Consider the following 24,463-nt stretch of genomic DNA (forward strand, 5'->3'; position numbering starts at 1 on the left):
TCAGCACCATGGTGCCTTCTGAGTCATCCCAAAGTCATTGCCATCTGAAAAGAGAAGATTCTCTAACCAAAAGTGAGTACCATTAATATATGGGTATGAACATTAAGAGAAATACTTATTGGGCAGTTTGATGAGTATAGTTTATACATTTAGCAAGACAGCAGTAGGCATTACACCCCTAGGGCTCATGACTACCCCTGTTGTAGGTTTTCATTGTCAGGGATGTATTCCCTCCCATGGAGCGGGCCTCCAGTCAAATTAGAGGGCAGATGTTTTCCCCCATGATGTGCCACTATTGCACTGATTGGCTCATTTAGCCTGGCTGGCCAAATATAAGGCTTGCAGTGTCCACTGTTGGGGATCTCACTGGTGATTTCTCTCCCTCTCTCTCTCTCTCTCTCTCTCTCTCTCTCTCTCTCTCTCTCTCTCTCATTGAACTGCATGCAGCATAGCTTTTCCCATTTTTTTGTCAACTGGTATACATGGAGGAGGTTTTCAGCTCAGCTCCATCAGGATTTATCAGTGACCTTGCAGCCCAAGTATGTGGAGTCTTCAGCAATAGGGTTTTACCATCTATTTCTGGTGGGAAACCAAGGGCCTCAGCAATGGCCTGTAATGTTCTGGGACCTCCCTAGCCAACAACTCACTGGAAGGTATCCCATCCCTGGCACTGAACATTTTCTAGGAACAATCTATGGGTCCTGTATGTTCCATTGTCCAAAAAGGTAGGTTTCCATATAACTTATTTATATACTCTTAGATTTTTTTTAGCCCTCCCTCCACTTTTCCTTTACTCAATCTCTTCCCGTGACCTCACTTAGGCCTTTCCACCCCCATTAATCTGTCCTACTTACATATAAACAATACCATCCTATTAGGTCTCCCACTCCTGAAATCTTGAATGAAGTTGACTTTAAAATACTGGAAAAATGTGTTTGGAGGAAGAAAATACTGAAACTCTGGTTTAGCTTCTTTTTCTGACCTGTTTCAAATTTATAATGAAAAGAGGAAAAAATAGAGCAGAAAGATATGAAAAGTATAAAGTTTGACATGCAAAGGATATAAGAAAATTTAAAAGCCCAGGACAAGTCACTGCAGATGCTTTGGCTATGATAGTTTAAAAAAGTAAGAATAAGGCAACTCTTCTGTGCTAAGACAATAAAAAAAGATGTTCAGTCCATGTAAAGATTAAGATAACAAGTGTATTAATTATTTTAAAGAGAAAAGGCCTGATGAAACAGTGAGAGTCTTCTGTTCTCCAAGAGCAGCGTAAAGAAGATGTTACTACTGAAATCTAAGCTCAGATTTCATCCCAGTCAGGGTGCAGAAACTTGTTACTGTTGCCCATGCTATACTGTTTTGGGGAAACAAAAATACAAAATATAGAAGGTCACAGACGATTGCCAAGATGCCAGAAAGAAATGTGAGGCAGGATTGGAGTCTCTGCATGGAGGCTATAAGTAGTCATTGAGTGAACTCTGAAAATAAACTGTTGCCATGGAGACTGGAGCATGTTAGAGATTCTAGGACCATAGGATGTCTCCCAAGAAAAGCTTCAAGATCTAGTGTATCTTGTTCAAGAGAGGGTCAACAGGCAGCATAGCTGGAAGGACAGAGCTCCCCAACCTTTTGGAACTCATAGGATTTCATCCTGTGTCGCAAATACTGGACACAGATCTCAAGGATTTGGTTGATTGCCCTGCATTGTCCCAATATTTCCTTGCTATGTCCTCATTCCTTCTTTCCAGAATGGAAATGCTTATTCTGTGCCGCACTATGTTGGAATTATGTAACTTGTGTATGGGAGGATCAGGAGTGGAATGTAGTGGTTTGAATGTAAATATCCTCTATAGATCATGTGTTTGAATACTTAACCCTAGCTAGTGATGATCCTGGAAGGGTGTAAAAGCTTTAGAAGTTCAAATATTGCTCAAAGAAGTTTGTCATTAGAGGCAGCATTGAGATTTTAGAGTCCATCTCCTACTGATGTTTTCACTCTGCATCCTGCTGATGTGATTATGTGACACCTGCTTCCTTCTACCATGTTCTTCCCACCACGATAGATGTCCTCTCAAAATTGTAAGCCAAAATAAACCCTTTCCTGCCACAAACTGATTCTTGTTGGGTATTTAATCCTGGCAATGAGAAAGTAACTGGCACACAAGTTATTTGGTTTTAGAGACAATTTGGATGTGCTCATTCATTTTAGCTGGATTACCTGTCTAAGGATTTTTGTAAAAATTATGCATGATAAAGGAATATTAGTGTGCAATTACATTCTTTCCTAAAGTACTTTCACAGAAACAAATACCAATCACAAGTGTATAAAGTTGATTATTTTATTACTTTTTTCTTTATTATGTATTTTATTTTATTTACTCTTTTGAGGTAGTGTTTCAGTCTAGCTAAGGCTGACCTAGAATTCAGTATTTAGTCTCAGGGTGGCCTCAAACTTACAATGACTCTACTACCTGTGCCTCCTGAGGGATGGGATTAAAGGCATGTACCACTATGCCTGGCCAAAAATTGATGTTTTCCAAGTAGTACTTGTTATACTTCTGAAAAATTTTAAGTGCTTAGGAATGAAAGAATATCTGACTATAACTTTAATATGTATTTCTGTATTTGCTAATTTAAATTGAGATTATTTTATTCATTTATTACTGTATTTGTATACTTAATGTTTTATATATTTACTGATATCACACCTTTCTTTCCATGGTTTTAATTCTATCCTGTTTTGGAATTTTTTATCATCCTATAAATTAGAATTTTGATCACTTATTTTAGAAAGGTTGTTAGTAAAATAAATAGTTCATTGCTGAAAGATATTATTTTATAATTTATCAGCATTATATTTAAATGTGGAAATGTTCAATTTCATCCCATTTCACCACCTAGTAGAGGTAGTTTGCATTCCTCTTGATAATGAGGTTGTCTACTGCGTTTTAGGTAGATGTAACTTCTGAGGAGAATCTCCCATAAGTCTGTGTGGCATACTTCAGTTATCCCTTTGCTATGTGCAAGAAGACTTAATGATGAAGTCAAATGTGACTCAAGCAGCCTGAATTTCTAAATTGATGCATGTAGGAGAGTTGCCACAATGTTCCAAATTCTCAGCTTTAAGGGATCATGGACAACTCTTGTTCTTCATGGACAATTCTTGTTCTTGGGTTGTTTTTTTATTATATCCTAGCCTCGTTTAACTTCAGTAATTCAAGTGTCCAACTCTCTTCAATTATCCTTTATATCTTCTATCCTTTACATCTTCTTACTCTTTGGTTATCATTGTAAAAATTATATATATATATATATATATATATATATATATGTGTGTGTGTGTGTGTATATATATATATATATACACATATATTCCTACCAATTTATTCTGTGATCACAAAAATATTTAATAAATGTTATACAACATGATATGTTATAAAATATTAAGATTAAAGGAAAAGGAACAATAAAAATAATTCTTTTAGATTTCTCAGCACTTCAAATATAAAGATGCAAATAATAATATAATACAAACACCCAAGCTCTTACCAGAGAGATATTATACATCCTTCTACAGGTGTCTTAGTTTTCATTGGGATAAATAATAACAGAATTAAGTAAAACTTTAAATCACAGCTTATTGAAGAGTAGAAAGTTATTCTTTATAGTTTTTAAATTATGTAGTCTTTTAATTATATAGTCTTTTAAATTATATAGTCTAAATTATCATATTTTGACTCAAAATTAAATACAATATTCCATGCTTAACACTACAGATTAAAAAATAAAGTATATGAGTTAAAACACTTATGTCTAAGGTCAGTAATGGAACTATGCCTTTTAAAATAATACTTTACTATATTTGTATTATTGATGATTCAATCTAGGTCCATAAACATTTAATAAGCAGCAAGGGAAAATCCTGCATTGAAAATAAAGGAGAATAAAATGCTATAATTATGAAGAACCTGCTTTATTACTTACTGACACTATATATCTGAAAAGAATTGACTTATCTATGTATGCTATTCCTTGCCTTTCACCTCTATTTGGATTATTTATTAATACTAGGCACAAAGATCAATATACTTAAATTCATTTATATACAGACAATATCAGTGAGACAAAATATAATTCTGAAAGTACTATTACATGAAAAGGCACCAGATAGAACTACAATGTTTAGAGTTGAGCAATGTCTCTCTAATTTCCTGTACTTTACTGTGCAAGTATATATCATACTATTTTTTCATTATGAATGGAAATATTCTTAAATTTCTTGAAGAATTTCAATATGGCCAATGAAAAGAATTATTAATCCCTGTGGATAGCAGTGGAAAGTGCATTGTAATTGGATGCCATCATATGAGAGTTCCTGGAATTTTTCCAACTGCATTAGCAATTGGTCATCATAATTACATGTTCCATTAGCAGAAATCTGCATCACAAAACTCTCATGCACAAGTTTTGCCAACTATGATCCATCCATTGTAAGGTCAAAGTTGTCCTGCTCATTGCCAAATGAAGCCAGATATATTAAGTTGAAGTATTTTGAGTTCATTGATTATGCAACCTCAAGCTAGTCAGCATGCTGTATAGAGAAAATAACCACTGTAATTCTAGAGATAATACCTTAATTCCTTCAGAATTCTTTATAGTATAGAATGGCTCTGTTAAAGGTCTGAAAACCTTTGAAAATTATTTGAAAGACTATACCAATCACTGAGATTCTACCAGCTGTGATATATCTAGTTTATCACAATCTTAAAACAAATGTATCAGTCTAACTGATGATAATTATTAATGTATGTATAAATGAAAAGAGGAGTCTGTGCCAATCTTATCATTGCCAGCAAGCTTATAGGCCAGAAGCATCATGGAACATTAACAGAGGTACTTTTCAATATTTCTTTTGACAAAGTACTCATAATCAAGTGCTTATGTAACCAAATAATATAAAAAAGTATCTATTCCACATTCATGCCACACTCAGTCCAATATTAATATTTGGGGGAATTTACTGTATTTCATGCTGGCACATGAAAGTCAATAAAGGACACCTTATGTGATCAAGACATTTGGAACCTCCACACATTTAAATAATTTTCTAACAAATTCTGAAAAATAATTATTAAATGTGGTTGTCTAGTTCTATATCATAAATATTTTCACAAATTACTCAGATGTTCAGCCACTTTGTAATGTTAACCAGGACTGAGGGCAACATATAGATTTAAAGATTACAGTTAGTAGTTGTTGTTGTGTGGCAATGGAGAAAACTGGGCCCATTTTCCATCTTCCTGCATTTCTTTACAGATGTCTAGAATCCTTAATGATTACTGAGAACATTTCAAATGCAAACACAAATTCTTACACCAGCTGAGCTCCTGTTTTTGTTTTTTTGAGTTAAAGCTCTGTCAGGTGTTTCTAAATGACTTTTCACTCAGCCATGGTTTTATATTAGTACCTATTCTAAACTTTCTCATCTGAAAATTTTCTCTTCTCACAGAAAAAATAATGAAAGTGGTTGAGCAGTCCTACTTTCTTCAACTTTTTGAATTAAATCTTTGACGTGAACACTTACTCATGCCTTAATCCCTATCCCTTGAATAAAATAACAGAAAATAAAATTTAAAATCTTTTATGTTGCCCATCCATCTTTTTTGTTGTAAATCTAATCATCCACAGTGTATCTTTCACTATTTTGTGTTACTCTAACTTATATCTGTAGTTGAATATCATGTAAACTATCATTTGTACCAATTCTTTTTAAAGTGTATCTTTCTGGAGTTCTCCTGCTTTCCTGGACTGCTTTGCATGCAGCTATATCTATCACTACATATTATCTTTCCTATTTTCTTTCTCATTAGGATCAGCTATATTTGTAGAGCCAGATACTCATTTTAGAAGACTTGCAGTCTCTTAGCTCATCCTCCATTTTAGTGGGTCAACCACTGGGATCAAATCTGTTGGGGTGGAAGCTTTAGAGATGATACGACTTAAGTAAAATCATTTTATACAACTCTGACTGGCTGGAAAAAGAAATGAAGCAGTTTCCTGGAATGAACTGTGTAGATAGGATGAGCTCTATGGAGTTCAATCTATTTCCTAATCCTATTAGTCCCAGGGAAAAGAGATAAAAGGACCATTAGAGTGGTATAGACTTGTCCTGGCCCAGTGATTGCACCTCAGTCTCTGATAATGGTTACTTCCATGTGATAAGCAAAGAAGCTGCCTGGGCTGAGGAGTTTGAAGGATGAAGAAGGGAACAGAATTGACTTCTGTATCTGAAACTATAGGGTCTAAAGAGTTACATAGTATTATTGAAATAGAATAGAAGAATTGGAAAAAAAAATTGCTACCCTACAAGTGACAGGGGTGTGATGACATGGGAGAGGTGGGAATTTTAAAGCTATTGACAAAGAATGATACAGTTAGTATTAAAGGTATCATCATTATTGCCATTGTCAAGTACTATGACCGTATCACCAGGTACCTGCTACTTGAATAATGTACATATGCCACAATTTTGGCCACATGTCTAATTATGACTGGAATTTCATGCACTGTTAAGTGAGAACTCTAAGATTCTATGGTAACATAGTCATTTTACAATGTCCCCATTTGTTCTTATATAAAAAATATTTTAATGAGGAAAAACTTGAAGCATTCCTAAGTTTATGAATAGATCCCATCACACTTCTATCTTCTCAGCGTATAAACTTGAACAAAAAAGTCAGCAACTATCTTAAGTGATTAGAGATTCAAGAGAAAATAACATTACTTGAGTGTGTAACATTTTATGCACCTGGTTTTTTTTTCACCTGTAATATATTTAAATTTTTAATGTCTCAATGCTGGCACCTCCTCCTTCTTGGGAGTTGTCTCAGTGATGGCATAAGATTTGCACCTTCCATCTTTCCTACCTGTCTGGATACACTACCAAATTACAATAGTTAGAAAAGTCTTGTTTACTTTTCTTCTATTCGTACCCACTTTGTTGAATTATAAGGTTAAGTGGCTTTTCATTTCTTTTTTTAAACAAGCTTGTTTTAATTACAATTTTCATATATGAACATACCTCACTGTAATTTAATCATAACCTCCTCCAAGCCCCGACTTTAGTCCCTTTCCTGCTTCCATTGAAGCCCCTTTTCTTGCCAACTAGTCCTATTCTATTTGTCTTTTTCCCTGTCCTCTATCATTCATGAGGAAGTGTTGATGAGCTCAACTTTGTGCATGTCTTGTAGAGATATTGGCAGCTGCTATAGGGTCATAAATGCAATGGTAACTTTATGTCTGGGGGACAGTGTCCTAAGAACTCCTCCCTCTCCTTTGATTCTTAGAATCATTTTATAAATATTTTATTTATTTGAGACACAGAGAGAGGGATTGAACCAGGGCTACCAGCCACTGGAAACAAACTCTAGACACATGTACCACCTTGTGTATCTAGCTTTATGTGGGTACTAAGGACTCAAACCTGGGTCCTTTGGCTTTGCAAGTAAGCACATTGACCACTAAGCAATCTCCACAGCCCTAACTCTTAGAATCTTTCTACCCACCCCTCCTCCACCTTTCTCAATGTTCTCTGATCTTTGGGGGGCACAATAAAGATGTCTCATTTAGCACAGAGAACTCATCAGTCACTTTTTCTCAGCATATTGACAAGTTTTCAATCTTTCCAGTATCTACCCCTATGTGTAAAAACAGCTTCTTTGACTTTTGCATTTACCTTCATGTTGTTGGGACAAAGCATCTAAACAGAAACAGCTTATTAGAAGAAGAGTCTTATTTTGGCTTACAGTCTCTAGTGGAAGCTCCATGGTGACAGGGGAAAGATGGTATGCTGGACATCATCTCCTTACCAGATCAGGCAGAAAACAGCAGCAGGAGAGTGAGCTGAGTTCTGGTAATTGGGGAGATAGCTAGTTATAAAACACCTCAGTCTGCTTCCAACAACACACCTCCTCCAGCAAGGCTCTACCTTCCAAACTGCCATCAGCTGGGGAATCAAGCATTCAAAACATGTGAGTTTATGGGGACCCCTAATTCAAATCTCTACAGTGACCAAAAGGGAAAGGATCATTAATTAGTGAACATACACATAGTAAAAATTTATAGATGACAATTTGATGGGTACAACATATCCATTTAGTCAAACAACAGAATTGTCTCCTCCCCTAGGTCTACAATCTTCCAACCCATAAATAACAGCCTAGATTTTAAGTACCAGATCTGAATTCCCTTCCCACTGAGCAAGCCTCAGATCCAGTCAAGAGCAGTTGATCACCCCCATAAAAGTCACACCACTATTGCACCCATAGGAAGTTCTTGGCTGGCTAGTCAGGTGTATAACACACAGGAGAGATCCATAATTGGATAAGATTCTTGATGACATTTCTCCCCCATCAGTTTACACAGGAATTTCCAATACTGTGAAAGATAGCCTTCAAGGATGAGGCTTCCAACTCAGCTGCAGTTTGATTATTTAGTGCCCCACACCCAATGTATGTGGTATTTTCAGCAATAGGGTCTTTCCAGTTAGTTCTAGTGGACACAGAAGAACATTGATAATAGCCAATATTGTTTTGGGGACCTCAGTAATATCCCTGACAAACAACTCATTGGGAGGTATCCCACACATGACCCTGGAGTTTTTCTTCAACACCATATGGCTTCAAAGAGCAACATTATCTGTGCCCACTCAGAGTTTGCATCCAGACTGTTTGTTTCTCTCTCTCTCTCTCTCTCTTTATATCATTTATGAGTTTTGTTGTTTTTGTTGTTGTTTTAATTAGCTAACAAAGAAGTAGGTTTACATTTGGCTTCTCATAGCATTTTTAATTTTGATTAACCCTTCCTCGCCTTTTTCTCTTTTCTTAACTGGACTTAAACCTTTCTGCTCCCGGTACTCTACCTCTCTACTTACCTATCTACTATCCCCTCCCCTCATGCTCTCAGATTTCACCCCACTAAGGCTCCTTTCCTGCTTCCTGGCCTCTACGGCCTGTCAATGCAACATACATGCCTACAAATCAGTGCTACTCCTCACAGAAATAGAAAGAAATCCTAAAATTTATATAGAAATGCAAAACCCAGATAGCCCAAACTATTTCCAGCTAACCCTGTTGGAGATATCATCGTAACTAATTTCAAGTTATGCTTCTGAGTGATGGTGTTAAGAAAAGCATGGTAACAGCACCAAACCAGGTTTAAGTCCATGCAACTATAGATAACTGATTTTTGACAAAAACAATCATGTACAAAACAATCACCAGTAAAAAGATAGCACTTTCAACAAATAAAACTGGAACATAGGTTATCTATGTGTAAAAAAATGCTGTAGGATAGCCAAACATCTTAGTGTTTATTACAATATGTTTGTCTTTTATCAATTTCTATGTTTCACTCAATTTGGTCTAAAGTCCTCATTGGTTACCCCTACCTATGTGACTTCTGTAGATGAAGTATCTAAAGATCCAAGGGGAGGTAACTGCAAAAGAAAATACATACTTCAAATTCCACAATTATAAATCTTTGGTGAATAGAGCATATAATAATGTTTGTGACCCAGTTTATATTTCTACCAATAAATACCATTGCTTTTTGTCTTTTATCTTGAGGGTTTACATTATTTTAGAGAAAACTTAAAAAAAAAAAAAAACTCTAATGGAGAAATTTGAAAGAAAGAAAATCTCAGGATTAATGTTCTTAATATTCATTTCTGACAGGCAGTGTTCATGTTTTGATTGTCTGGCCAACATTTGGGTCTGATTCGTAGTTTCTAAATCATGGTGGTAGTGTTCTAAATCAATTCCCTCAGTGTTTGGGATAACTTTTCCACAGGTTTTCTCAATTAAAGATGCATCGGGCTATTGCCCACATCATCCACATCTGCTCATAAGAAATGAATAATGGAACGCACATGTGCAGACTTGCGATCCATTTCAGCCTTTGCAGGTGCAAATGCAAGCTTTAAGGTGCAAAGTGGAGCCACAAACGTTGCGGGCCTATCAAGCTGAGAGTCCAGGCTTTAATTGCATCTAAATAACTCCTTAGATGCCATGATCACAAGATTTTTCTCACTAAGAGGGTGTCATAAACATAGATTGAACTGGTATGTATTAGCAGAAAAGGCTTTACTCATTATCTAGCAAAAATAAAATGCATCTGATTTTAACCATTTCTTGTTTTTACTAAGGCATTTTCATATATTCAGCTAAACATAATGGTACAGTGTTTTGAAAAAAATTTCACCGAGTAACTTACTCTGATTTGCATTTATGCCTGCTTTGGGGTTTTACATTGACAAAACTGCCACTAGATGGACATATATCTCACAGATGCCATATTCTTCTAGCAGACAAACTAAGCCAACATTTGATTACAAGGAGCAAGAGAGGAATCTGCTACATAGATAAACCTAAGCAACAGAAAACCACCATGAAGTTGTTGATTTTCATCTTGGGTATGCACTGAAATATCCCCTTGTCAGCACATGTACATTCCTAATTTAATCAATTCCAATTAAGATTCTTTGAACTATGCACCTTACCAGCAATTAAGTTGTCATATCATTTTCTTTAGCTGGGATAACTGTATACAAGCTTGTTTTCTGCCAGTTAGGATAACACAGGTCACAGAGATCTATGAAGCAGGAGAGTACAATTGTCTTTCTGTGGAGCTACATGGCTCCATAGGCACCTTTGAAACCAGCCCTTCCTTGAAATTTAAGCATTGGAGGCTCTTTTTTTTTTCTAATTCCCTATTGTATTTCAATTATTTTTTACTTCTTATAGAGAAAAGGGAACTTTCTTTCTATTCTCATAGAAGTGGCATAGCTACCAGGTTGCTGAATGGGAAAAACCAGGTTATACAGCACACACACACACCACACATCCACACACACACAAAAATATATCTGCTTTCATTTCACACAGCAAATAAGAAAGGGTAGAAAGGGTAGCATAATTAAAAGTGCATATTACTTCAGAGAAGGAAGTTTAAATAGATCTTTATTTGGGAGATACAACAGAAGGTAGAATTGTCAAAGGAGACTTATTTGGAAAAGTATTTTGTGATAGCGGGAACATTTCAAAGTCAATGAAGAGGAAGAAGAAGGTGTTTTCTATTTGGCTTCATGTTTAAATGTATTTATCTCATCTCATCAAGACTCAGGTAGAGAGAAATGGATTTTAAGTTCTGCCTTACACTTTTCTCCTGTTATAACACCCCTCATCTCAGCCCTTCTTGTTCTCATTACACAAATCCTGCCCATTTTTCAAAGCACAGCTCAAATCCTGCCTTCTTGTAAAACATTGACCATTTCATCTGGAAACAATCTTTGTTTCTTCTAAACTTCCACAAGCCTTATTTTCCATACCACTCATTTAGTATTTACTATTGAGTGGCCAGCAGAGATGTAATGTTTTGAGAAACGTTGAAGCCACAGTAGAGACATTTTCTGCTGTGTACAGAAAGGAAATTTTTAAAGTAAAATAGGCCCATGTCCACTTATTGTTCTTTATAGAGCTAAAATTCTAGTTTATTAGATTACACACAACATCATCATAGCAAAAAGGAAGCACTGATGTAATGTTTACTGCATGCCAGATATTGTTTTGAGACCATTAGATAGAGTAAAATTCCTAACTACTTTATACATATCAGGTTCTTAATAAGGGAGGTTACATATCTCCATTATGTACTTTGTTCTATTCACCCATATATTTATATATGTAGATATATTAATGTAACCACATAGACATTTTATACAGATATTTATATGTAAATATGAATAAACCTACATTGTTCATATATAAACTAATATAAAACAAAACTTTTCCTGTATTTAAAATAGACACCTATGGGCTGGAGGAATGCTTTTGTAGTTAAGGCATTTGCCTGCAAAGCCAAAGGACCCAAGTTTGATTCCCCAGGACCCACGTTAGCCAGATGCACAAGGGGGTGAATGCATCTGGAGTTCATTTACAGTGGCTGGAAGCGCTGGTGTGCCCATTCACACTCTCTCTCTCTCTCTCTCTCTCTCTCTCTCTCTCTCTCCCCCCCCTTTCTCTGTCAAATAAATAAGTAAATAAATAAATAAATATATTTTAAAATAGGCACCTATGAATTGCAAATAATATGTGATTGAATTTGATTTTTTTTACTTTTGTAAAATGTAAAGTATAAGTAAGTTGGTAAATAGGAACTTCAAATTTTACTGTTTCCATCTTAGTTACACAGCACGGTGTGGTGATTACAGTCAATAGTTGTGTGCCATACTTTCCGTGATGCTGGGCAGATGGGTCCCCGATATTCTTGACAGGATTGTGTCAAATATTTGAGGTGATAAATATCTTGTTTTGATTGAGATGGTCATTTCACATTAAGTTCAAAATAATAACATGTTGTACTCCATAAACATGTATAGCTATAATTTGCCAAAAAAAGAAGTAGGTAGGCAGAATAGTCACTCAAAATCCTTGCCTCTTACCTACATGCATGCTTAGAAGAATTCCCATGTATTCTGGCCTTCTGGGTAGGGTGTATTCTTATGTGCATCTAGAAGAACAGATGTTTAGTGCATTACTTACTGCGCAATTTACTCAAAATCACATTTATATAATTGTTATCTTGTGTTTCTGGACTGTAAGTACCAATATTTCTGAGAAGACAGTTTTATTTAAAATACATCTCTTAAAGGATATTATGATATGAAAGCAAGAACATCACTCAACTCCTGAATCAAAGGCACCAGAAAAATTCCACTGAATAGACTGCACTCTATTTCTTAAATATTTCTTGTTAATTAAGAGTGACCTAAGAAAAGAAATTCAATTTTAACTTTCACTGATAAAGTTTTTCTCTGCTAATGTTTCCTTGTCAGTCCCCTGAAGACACAGATCACTTACAATTTAATAGAAAACCCATACCTATAGTCTCAAATAGAAGAACATTTCAGGATCTATGTTCTGTGTGTTTATCTACCAGATCTGGTTGTTAGCTGTGCTATTCCTGTAAAACATAATTCCAATAATATTGGGAGATGGTCAATGAGAATACTATTCTATAAAAGGAAAAGTGTCATAAAACATTGAAAACATCATTTGACATGATGGCTCATTTGTTCTAATTTTTTGTACAATTTTTATAATGTAATTTGACAACACAATAAGTTGTGTTTGAGGTTGGTGAAAGCCATCTCAACTATGGTTGTGTAGTTGTCATTAGTAAATGACTTATAGAGTCTGATACCAAATGAATACCCTTCTGTATGGGCATGTCCAAGGATATTAAGATAGAATGCTGATTTAGAAGCTAAGAACTATGGCTGGAGGGATGGCTTATCAGTTAAGGTATTTGCCTGCAAAGCTAAAGGACCCTGGTTTGATTCTCCAGTACCCACAAAAAGCCAGATGCAAAAGGTGGTATGAGAATCTGGAGTTCATTTGCAGTGGCTAGTGGACCTGGTTTAACCATTCTCTCTCTCTCTCTCTCTCTCTCTCTCTCTCTCTCTCTCTCTCTCTCTCTCTCTCTCTCTCTCTCTCTCTCTTTCTCTCCCTCTCCCTCTCCCTCTTTCTTTCTGTCCAATAAACAAAGAAATAAATAAAATATGTAAAATAATATTTTTAAGAGGAGCTAATACACACAGTACTCCAAAACCAAGCTATCTTGCCCTTGAAGTACAAAGCAAATCTCTTCTATACCTAAGCAATATGCCCACTAGAAAACTTCCCCTAAAAGAAGCAGCTAGTTGAAGAACAAACTTGAATCCTAATTCAAGGCTAGTAATGGCTAGTCTTGAAAAATCAGGGAAACAACCTATTCTCACATTAAACTCTAGTTCAGTTAAGGATCTTAGGGATACTACAGTGGGAAGAATACTAAAAATGAGAAACCCAGGCTATGGTAGTTTGAATGTGATAGTTTAAATGTATGGTTCCACAGACTCAGTGAGTTTCGATCAAACTCCCTCCTTGAGTCTTTACCAGGCAGAGTCCAGTGACAAGGGCACATGACACTGACGCCGGGGGTGGACCTGGAAGCCCAGCTGTAAGGTGTGTTTGAGGACAGATCTGAGTCTAGCCCTGCTAGGTGTGTTCAGAGCAGTTGGTGCTGGCTGGTTGGTGTTTGCTTGCTGCAGTTGTCTCTGATTGTATCTACAAAACGGAACCAGCTTCTTTCTCCATTGGTGGAGTTCGTCCTGAATTTTGTAAGCCTGAAATAAATCCCTTCTGTGTCTGATTAGATGTTTGTCCCAACAACAAGGAGCTGACTATAAAATAAGGTTTGATAAGGAGTCTAGAATCACTCTATTTTTTTTTTTTTTTTTTTTTTTAGAATTTCAGTGATGTATTTTTCTTTGCTATAGTGACGGCAGGAGCACAGAGAAGAGGAGGAATAGCCAACTCCAGTGGGGTCTACACAAAACATCTACTAGCTACACTACTGTCACTGGCAACTCAAGAAGGAACAGTATCTTACTAAGACTAGCTGTAGACAGAGGAGGGACACTGTGCATGGGAGGAAGAATACAGTCACTACATACTGCACAGTGCAGTGGTCCAGATCCAAACCACCTAGAAACAAAGGATGATTAACTGTGTTAAAAACTGTTTTTGTGAGGTTGATAATGACCCAAAGGACCAGGAAAACTGAAATTACAGTAAACATACAAAAAAAAATGTTATTCCATGTAATGAAGAATTCAAGTGCTACTATGATGATATGGTAGCCAAACATAGTTTAGCCATATATTTTACACATGTGGGTGGTAGGAGGCCTTCATATAACATTTGCACTGTTTTTTTTTTCTTAGTCAAAATGAATTTGGTACTAAATTTTATGCTCTAATACTTAAAGGCTTAAAATTGTTACTGGCTTATTGTTGGCCATATTTTAAAACACTTAGGTTTCCTCACTCAATCTGGGTTACAAATAGCTTGAAAAAATTCACTTATATTTATATGATTTCTTCTCAATATGTGTAGTATAAAAATTTGATATGTGGAAATTCCCACATAGTAGGGAATTCATTTGATCTGAGACATTATATCTCATTTACCACAGCTGAGATGACTGCTACTAACCTGAAAGAAGCTTTATTACATAGTCAACTTACATTCAAAAACTCTATAGAACATCACATCAAAGGATATTTTTCACAGTTTTCAATTTTTCCTTTCATAATAGTCTTCTTATTGGCCATCTGCCAATCCTGTCATTCAAAGTTAATCAGACCAAAAAATGTATTATTATAGCTACATAAAAATCTTTTATTACATGTTTTTCTTGCTGTAAAATGGAAGATAAATTAGGAATGTGGATGTTTGGATGCTAACACAACAGTATGAGAAAAAGGAGACTGGGGTTATCGCATAGAGGGAGTGGGGAGGATTGGAACTTTCCATATGAAGGCAGGCATACTCACCATCACAGTTCCCTCCTGCTTCTTGTGAAAGGTGTATGTACTGAACTTTCTTTCACTGACTGGTTTTTATGTTCTTGTTATAAATCAAGAATTGAGTGGGAATTCAAATAAGAATTATTTCCTACACTTTGGTGCCATCATGAGGCCAGAATAATAAAGTACTAAGAAAAAAAAAAAAAAAGATTTTCAAGTTAACCTAAGGTTCTGATATCTTTTCCTTGCCAACATAATTGCCCAGAGAATGATAATTTATTTAAGAAATATAATGAAATTTTCATAATGGGAACTACAACAGATTATAACTCATATGTCTACATATAAAAATACCTTAAGTTTTTATGCAACTGTGAGTTTATTCTCTTGTGAATTGGTTATTAATATAATAGTTCAGCTTTGAAGTTACATATCAATGCACCTACAGCTTTTAGAAGCAAGGCTTTTAGACTATTTTAAATCAACAACATATTATATATATATATAAATATATAATATATAGTATATATATATAATATATATATAATATATATATAATATATATATAATATATAATATATATATTATAATATATATAATATATATATAATATATATATAATATAATATATATAATATATAATATATATATAGTTTTATATATAATATATATATATATAATATATATATAGTTTTGCATTTAATGTCATGGGTGATCTCCTTTGGTGACTTAGCCTCCAGTACCTCAGTAGAATCACAGTGCTCATGGCAGCATGGTTTGAGCATACGTTGCTCTTCTTGGCTCCTGTAACACTGCTTTAGATATATCATTATCTTTAACAATTATCCCAGGAAAGTATTAAAGGCTCTTTTCACCTATGGGAGTTACCAAAAAAGATAGCGTTCACCCTAGTAAAATGCTCCCAATCTGAGACAAACCCTTGGAAAGCCTATGAGCCTTTTCTTGAGAAGAAAAGGAGCTTCCTCGTGACCTCTAACCTCTTTCTGCCAGGGCAGGACTATTCTTATAACATATAATACTCCATATTCAAATATTTAAATACTATCTTATTATAATTCTACTCATCTCACTTGACATGATTTCTTTTTCATTCCAAAACTTTATGTCTTGCTTTTACATCATTATATGAGATAGGGTTCTACAGAAAAATGGGAATAATGGGATATTTATGTATTTGTGTATATAAACCCAATTCTCATAATATCACTCTGAGAATGTGTATATGTACACATATATACATATAACTAGCTCATGAAATTTTAAAGGCTAATACATCCTGCCATTGCTTCCTATAAAATGGAGAATGGGAAAAGTTAGTGACGTACTTCCACCTGAAACTGAAGACTTGAGAGCCAAGGGTACTAACTAATAAGTCCCAGTCACTATAACATCCTATGGGAGAGAGATGCCAATGACAAGAGTCAGAAGGTGATGGACAATCAGGCTCAAGAATAGAGAGAAGGGCTGGAGAGATGGCTTCGCGGTTAAACGCTTGCCTGTGAAGCCTAAGGACCCTGGTTCGAGGCTCGGTTCTCCAGGTCCCACGTTGGCCAGATGCACAAGGGGGCGCACGTGTCTGGAGTTCGTTTGCACAGGCTGGAGGCCCTGGCGCGCCCATTCTCTCTCTCTCCCTCTATCTGTCCTTCTCTCTTTGTCTGTCACTCTCAAATAAATAAATAAATTTTTTTAAAAAAAAAGAATAGAGAGAAAATTTGCCTTTCCTCCAGGTTCAACTCCAAACAAACTGAATTATAAGACTGTTTTATATTCTATTTACTAACTCAAACATCAATCTCTTCCAGAAACACCTTCACATACACTGTGTGGTGGGCATGTCTGTACTAGCAACACTTAGGAGGCTGAAGCAAGGGAACCAGAGGTATCAGAACCGCCTGTGCTACCCAGAGATACCCTGTCTCAAATTAAAAAAAAAAAAATTAAAAATTGTCTTTATGTGTCATGTTGTGTTCTAAAAAAGAACTGAGTAATAAAATCTGTAGTTACTTCACTTATACATTCTTAAAATCTCACATAAAAATTCAGAAAAAGTGTTTCACAAGATACCTTGGCATAGTTTTTTCATAGTTAAAAGCAGATAGAAAATCACCCATTACATTTATTGGCTAATTTGGCATGTGAGAGAAAAATTTATGAGACAATTGAGTATGTAGTTATGAGATTCAGTCATGATCTAAAAAAAAAAATGTTCATTTTGAACGAGAAACTAATCCATACTACATGTTACACAGATTATGGAAAGAATCCTGAAGATTCTCGGTAGCAGGAAGCCACCACTAAGCCTTGAGTAGAGTAGGTAGCTGGATGTGCACTCGTAGGAGAAGCCCAGGAGATAGTATCAGATGGTAGAAAGTGGAACCATACCAGCCTTCCCTGGAGGAACTGGAATTTTGCAGGATCCTGACACAGGTGGGATGCCTGAAATCGGTTTCTTCTTCCTTTTACAGGCCTCAATCTCTGGCCAATAACTCATCCATCCCATGCAGACCTACTAGAACAGCTCAAGAAGAAGAGTAGGAAGAGGCTGGAGAGATGGCTTAGCAGTTAAGGGGCTTGCCTGCAAAGCCAAAGGACCCAGGTTGGATGCCCCAGTACCTACGTAAACCAGATGTACAAGGTGACACACGCATCTTGAGTTCATTTACAGTGCCTAGAGGCCCTGGCATACCCATTCTCCCCCCCCTCTCTCCCAGATAAATAATAAATAAGTAATTAAAAAATAAGATTCAGAGAATGGAGAGGAGTGTTTTGGAATATTGCAGATATATGGTGGGCATTGCAATCATGAACTCATGGTGGCTATGAAATTAACAAATTCTTACACTAACAAAATAGATCCATACACTTAATGAATTGTTTCTGTAACCTAGTAAGTAATTTTATCAACTATTCTGCTTTATTTCTACCATAAAAATAATCAGTAGGAATCTGGGCATAGTGGCCTTTAATCCCAGCACTTAGGAAGGAGGCAGAGCGAGTAGATTTCAGTGAGATCCAGGCTACCCTGAGACTACATAGTGAATTCCAGGTGAGTCTGGGCTACAGTGAAACCCTACCTTGAAAAAACAAAAATTGTCATCATCATTATCAGGGCTGGAAAGATGTCTCAGTGGTTAAAGTGCTTGCCTGCAAAGCCTAACGACCTGGTTTCAATTCTCCCAGTACCCATGTAAAGCCATATTCACAAAATGGCACATGCATCTGGAGTTCATTTGCAGCTAATAGAAAGCCTGGTGTACCTATTTATATTTCTCTCTCTTTTTCTTCTCTTTTTTTCTCTTCCTTTCTCTCTCTCTGATTGCCAACAAATAAATAAACTGGAGTTTATAATAATATAAATATAAGTAGAAGACAGAGGGCTAGAGAGATGGATTAGTGGTTAAGGTGCTTGCCTGAGAAGCCTAAGACCCATTGTGTGGTGGTTTGATTCAGGTGTCCACCATAAACTTAGGTGTTCTGAATGCTAGGTTCCCAGCTGATGGAGATTTGGGAACTAATGCCTCCTGGAGGCAGTGTATTGTTGGGGGTTGGCTTATGGGTGTTATAGCCAGTTTCCCCTTGCCAGTGTTTGGCACACTCTCCTGTGGCTATTGTCCATCTTGTGTTGGCCAGGGGGTGATAGTCACCCTCTGCTCATGCCATTGTTTCTTTCTGTCATCACGAAGCTTCCCCTCGAGTGTGTAAGCCAAAATAAACCTTGTTTTTTTCCAAAAACTTCTCTTTGTTGGGTTATTTCTGCCAGCAATGTGAACCTGACTGCAACACCCATGTTCTATTCTCCAGATTTCATGTTAGCCAGACACACAAAGGTGAGGCAAGCACAAGGTTGCACGTGTGCACTAGGTGGCGCAAGCATCTGGAGTTCCATTGCAGTGGCTGATGTCCTGGCATACCAATTCACTCTCTCTCTCTTTCTCACTTTCTCTAATAATAAAAAAAAGAATAAGGAGAAGGAGGAGGAGGGGGAAGAGGAAAAGAAGGGAGAGGAGGGAGAGGGGAGGGAGGAGGAGGGGGAGGAAGAGGAGGAGAAGAAGGAGAAGGAGAAGGAGAAGGAAGAATAACACTACATCCAAAATGTAAGAAAGAGAATATAGCGTCATAAGAGACTTATGTTATTTATAATTTGGTTTGGTATCATGAGAAAGAACTCACATGTATTTTTTCTTTTGTTTTAATGGTCACAATACTCCACAAAGCAATTTTTTTTAAATTATTTATTTATTTATTTGAGAGCGACAGACACAGAGAGAAAGAGAGACGGAGACAGAGAGAATGGGCGCGCCAGGGCTTCCAGCCTCTGCAAACGAAATCCAGATGCGTGCACCCCCTTGTGCATCTGGCTAACGTGGGACGTGGGGAACCGAGCCTCGAACCGGGGTCCTTAGGCTTCACAGGCAAGTGCTTAACGGCTAAGCCATCTCTCCAGCCCAAGCAATTTCTTTAAATCAGTAAAACAACCACTAATAGTAAAACAAAACTATCACATATGCTCTCAAGAAAAAAATTAGCAAGAGGTTGGAGAGATGATACAGTGGTGAAGGCCTTGCCTGCAAAGTCTAACCACCCAGGTTTGATTTGTCAGTACCCCTGTAAAGCCAGATATACAAGGGGGCGTGTGCATCTGGAGTTCGTTTGCAGTGGCTAGAGGCTATGGTACCCCCATTCTCATTAATTCTCTCTCTCTCTTTCCTCCCTGTCTATCTGCATGCAAATAACTATATAAAATATTTTTTTAAAAGAATTGGCAAGCCAACAAGTAAAATAAATTAGAATCACAAGAAAGACTGAAATGAAACTATACGATGAAGGACAACAGAGAACCAAAGGAATAAATAGCACAAACACTGGGTGGTAGATATAAATCTAATGATTATCAGGAACCATATTAAAGAAAAATAGTTTAAGTCAGTTAAAAGGAGGACATGGACAAAATGAGTTAAAAAGCAATATACATGCATATACTGTACTGCCCATTATAAATGCATTTCACATATATAAACAAACATATAGCTTAAAAGCATAAGATTGGAAATGTATGTGTCTTGTTAAAACTAATCAATAGAAAGCTAGACTGCACATAGTAGCAGGCAAATTAAATATCATAGCAAACAAATTAGTTCAAGAGAGTATTATTGTAATATAAAAATATTCATTCTTCAACTGTGAAAAATAATACTGTCAAATACTTATGCTCTTAAAAAGACATTTCCTCCTACCCATAACTGAGGGCTAACCTCACAGTGCATAACCCATATACCTCAACAAGGAGGGGCTGGGGGAAAGGGAGGACAGGGAGGAAGCTAAAATGGTACCAACTTGACTATTCACTGAGTACAAAACTAATTAATAAAAAAAAGAATTGAAATTTCCATAAGTAAAACACAATAGGACTGCAGTAAGAAACAGAAGAATCTGCAGTTGCAATAGAATGCAGCCTCCTTTTCCATATGGAACAAGTATACAGAAAATGATTCAGCTTATAATTTGATCAGCCTTACCCAAAGTGTTCATTTAATTACTATTGATAGCTAACCCCTGGCATTATCACAGAAAATATATATGGAAAACTGCAAGACAGAACATATTTTGGGCCTCAACATTTTCTCAGGGGAACAAGAAAGAATGGAAACCATGCAAAATAAGTTCTGTAATCATACTTGAGCAAAATTAGAAGTCAGCAGTGGAAAGATATGTTGAAAAGATTTATAGAAATCATTAAACACACTTTTCAATGAACCAAGATGAAAAAAAAATAATAGTAAAGTTAGAAAACTTTTTTACAAGTAAAAATAAAAGTACTATATATTGATTATTCATGGGATTCTGTTAAGGCCAAGGTCAGAAGGAAATGTATGTTCCTAAAATCCTATGTTGACACAAACAAAAGGTCTTAGTTAAAAACCCTTTCTTCCTACCTTATGAAAATAAAAAAATATGGGGCAAATTAAAAAGCAATGGTGAAACTTTAGGATGAAATAAATAAAATAAGAAAGGAGAAACAACACAAAAAAATGCAAATGCATAAAGCATCAGTTCTTTCAGAAGTGTAATAACATTGATGAGCATACAGCCATCTAGGAAAAACCTACAAAATAATATTTTCAAAGCCTGTTTTCCTGCAAAGTATAGGAACTATAAAACAATATCTCTTAAAGGAGGCAAATTCTCATGGTGGTTATTCAAAATATTCAACACCTACTCTAAAATCTACTTTGACTGATTATTTATATCCAAGTTTCCTTCATTGAAAATGCTAGATAGATACTAGGAGACAGATAATAGCTAAAGCAAAGATAGACAATTAATTCATCAGGATACTCTTATTTTTCACATGTGCTCAAAATAATTAATATATATTTATAACACATATGTATACAATTATATATAATTATTATATAGTATATGGTGTATATTATATATACATATACATATATAATATATATGTGTGTTCCAAGTTAATGATTTGAAAATAAATTAGCAAGAAACCTATCATTTTCCCTAAAATCCAATGAAGACACAGAGAAAATCATTTTCAGGTCCTTTCTCTTTCCTGATGTAACTTAGACAAAAGGGCTCAGTAAAGGACACTTGCCTAAAGTACTACAATCTACTTTCTACTTTAGGTAATCAGTAAAATGTGACACCTAAATGTATAACTTCTTTTCTCTGATTTGAACTTGCTAACCTGAAATATAAATGAAGTTTAAAAAAAAACATTTTGTAAACTAGGAAATGAAGCGCCTTGAAGATATTCTCAAGGTCTTACATATTTTATTACTTCAGAGTTTTAATTTGACAATAGTGATATCTACCTTTTCCCAGGTCACTTGTAGAATAATGCATAACCCAAAATAAACATGGATTTAAGGGCTTAAAGTTATATGTGTTTATACCCAGCAGTCTCTTACTAACTGAAACAGTGCTACAAAAGTGACTCAAAATAATAAAATGCAAACAATGCCTTCCTATGAAATGAAAACAAAAACTATCAAGGCATGTGATAAAAGTAAGGTAGTTGTATGCATAGAATTGTGAGGCTATTAAGTCTTCCCTTGTTACGCACTAGTGTGGGAAATACAAGTGCACCAAAGACAAAACAGAACACAACAAAAAAAAATATTCCATAGTAAGTTAGCATATAGTCACATTTAAGGAAAAAAGATTGTTTTACCAAAAAACTACATCTATGAAGTTAACATTATTAGTTATCTGTATTATTGTCATTATTAATTTGATGTCTTTAATATAATTTTAACTTACGTCGTTAATTTTATGATTTATAATTTACAGAATTTTATAAGTATTCTTGTTTTGTATTTAATCATATTTTCTAAATAAGAAAAATAATTCACTTTAATCTACACCAAAGAAATTACAAAGTTTTTCTGCTTTTAAGAGTTTCATAAATCATCTAGATATTGATATGGATGGGAGCAGAATAGCTGTTTTTCATAAGTAGTCAGTTAGTGAGTGGCCCATAGACACACAGATGCCACTCTGCCTGGCCTAGACAAATTCAGCCTGATGCAGTCTCATCCAAGATGGCCTCAAGAAGCACCCTCTGAGCTTTTCTGATTCTTCTTATTTTTTTAAATTTAATTTTATTTATTTGACAAAGTAACAGAGAGAAAGAAATAGAGAGTGAGAGAATGGGTGTGCCAGGGTCTTCAGCTGCTGTAAATGAACTCCAGATGCATGCACCACTTTGCACATCTGGCTTAGGTGGGTTCTGGAGAGTAAAACCTGGGCCCTTTGGTCTTGCTTCACAGACAAGCAAGAGCCTTAACCGCTAAGCCATCTCTCCAGCCCTGATTCTTCTTTTTAACCTTTTTCCAGGCTTAGCACTCAATGACTAGCCCTTCCCGAGTCACCTTGGGCACCCAGGAGCCAATGAAGATCTTTTATATACATTTTAATTTGACAATAAAGCTCATCTTAAATGAATGCTTAACTTATAAAAGGACTTTATCCAAGCCACCACATGAGATTTTCTAGCTTCCACTCCTTCAATCTCCTCTTGGCTTGGGAGCTTTCATGATTTTTATTCTCTCCTGCTTTCACCCTACCTTTAGTAAGTTCTCTTTAACTTACTCTTATCAGTGGCTTTCAATTCTTTGATAAATTAAACAAGGACCAAAGATTGAGATTCATGAGCCTGGGTTTTCTCCTGCTTTGTCAGGGAAATTTAATCCCTCCTACTGCTACACTATAGCAGCAACATGGTAACACACTCAGGAGGCCGAGGGAAGAAGCTGCCGCAAGTTGAAGGCTAGTCTGCTCTAAGTGTGAGATCAGGGCAGACAGAGCTACAAACGAAACAACAACAACAAAAACAAATTTCCTACATTACCTAATACAAAAAAAAATGCCAAGTCAAATAGCTGCAAGGAGAGGTGAAGAAAAGGCATGGGAGTAAACCTGGCATGGTGGAGCCTTCCTATAGTCCTAGCTCTCAGGAGACTAAGGCAGCAAGATTACGAGTGTGAGGACAGCCTGGGTTTCATAGCCCGCTCCCGCCTAAGCCAGGAAGAGAGGAGGGAGGCAGTCAAGGAAGGAGAGGAAAGGGAAAGGAAGAAGAAGGAGGGAAGGAAGAAAGGAAGGAAAGAAGAGGGAAGAAAGGAAAAAAGAAAAAATAAATAAAGACAAGAGAGAGGAATATACAGCAAAGCTGAAGACTCCAACAGTTGACATTAAACTGAGATCAGGGAAAAACTTAAATATTGAAATGTTCATTTATTACATTAAAACTGGGCCCTCACATCAGACCCTAAGCAAAAGAGTAGGGAAGGCTGAGCACACCTGTGATGGGTGAATGTGGGACACTCCCACAGCCTCCTGGACTGTGAGTATTTATCCCCTCAGCTGGTGATAATTTGGGAAATGGAGCCTTCCTGGAGGAGGTGTGTTACTGGGGGTGGGATTATGGGGTGTTACAGCTAGCTGTACCTTGCCAGCATGAGCTAGCTTCTTTCAGACCATTTTCACCCAGAGATGTGAGCTCAGCTCACTCTCTTC

Source organism: Jaculus jaculus, chromosome 2 (assembly GCF_020740685.1).
Source record: "Jaculus jaculus isolate mJacJac1 chromosome 2, mJacJac1.mat.Y.cur, whole genome shotgun sequence".
NCBI classification, from domain to species: Eukaryota; Metazoa; Chordata; class Mammalia; order Rodentia; family Dipodidae; genus Jaculus; species Jaculus jaculus.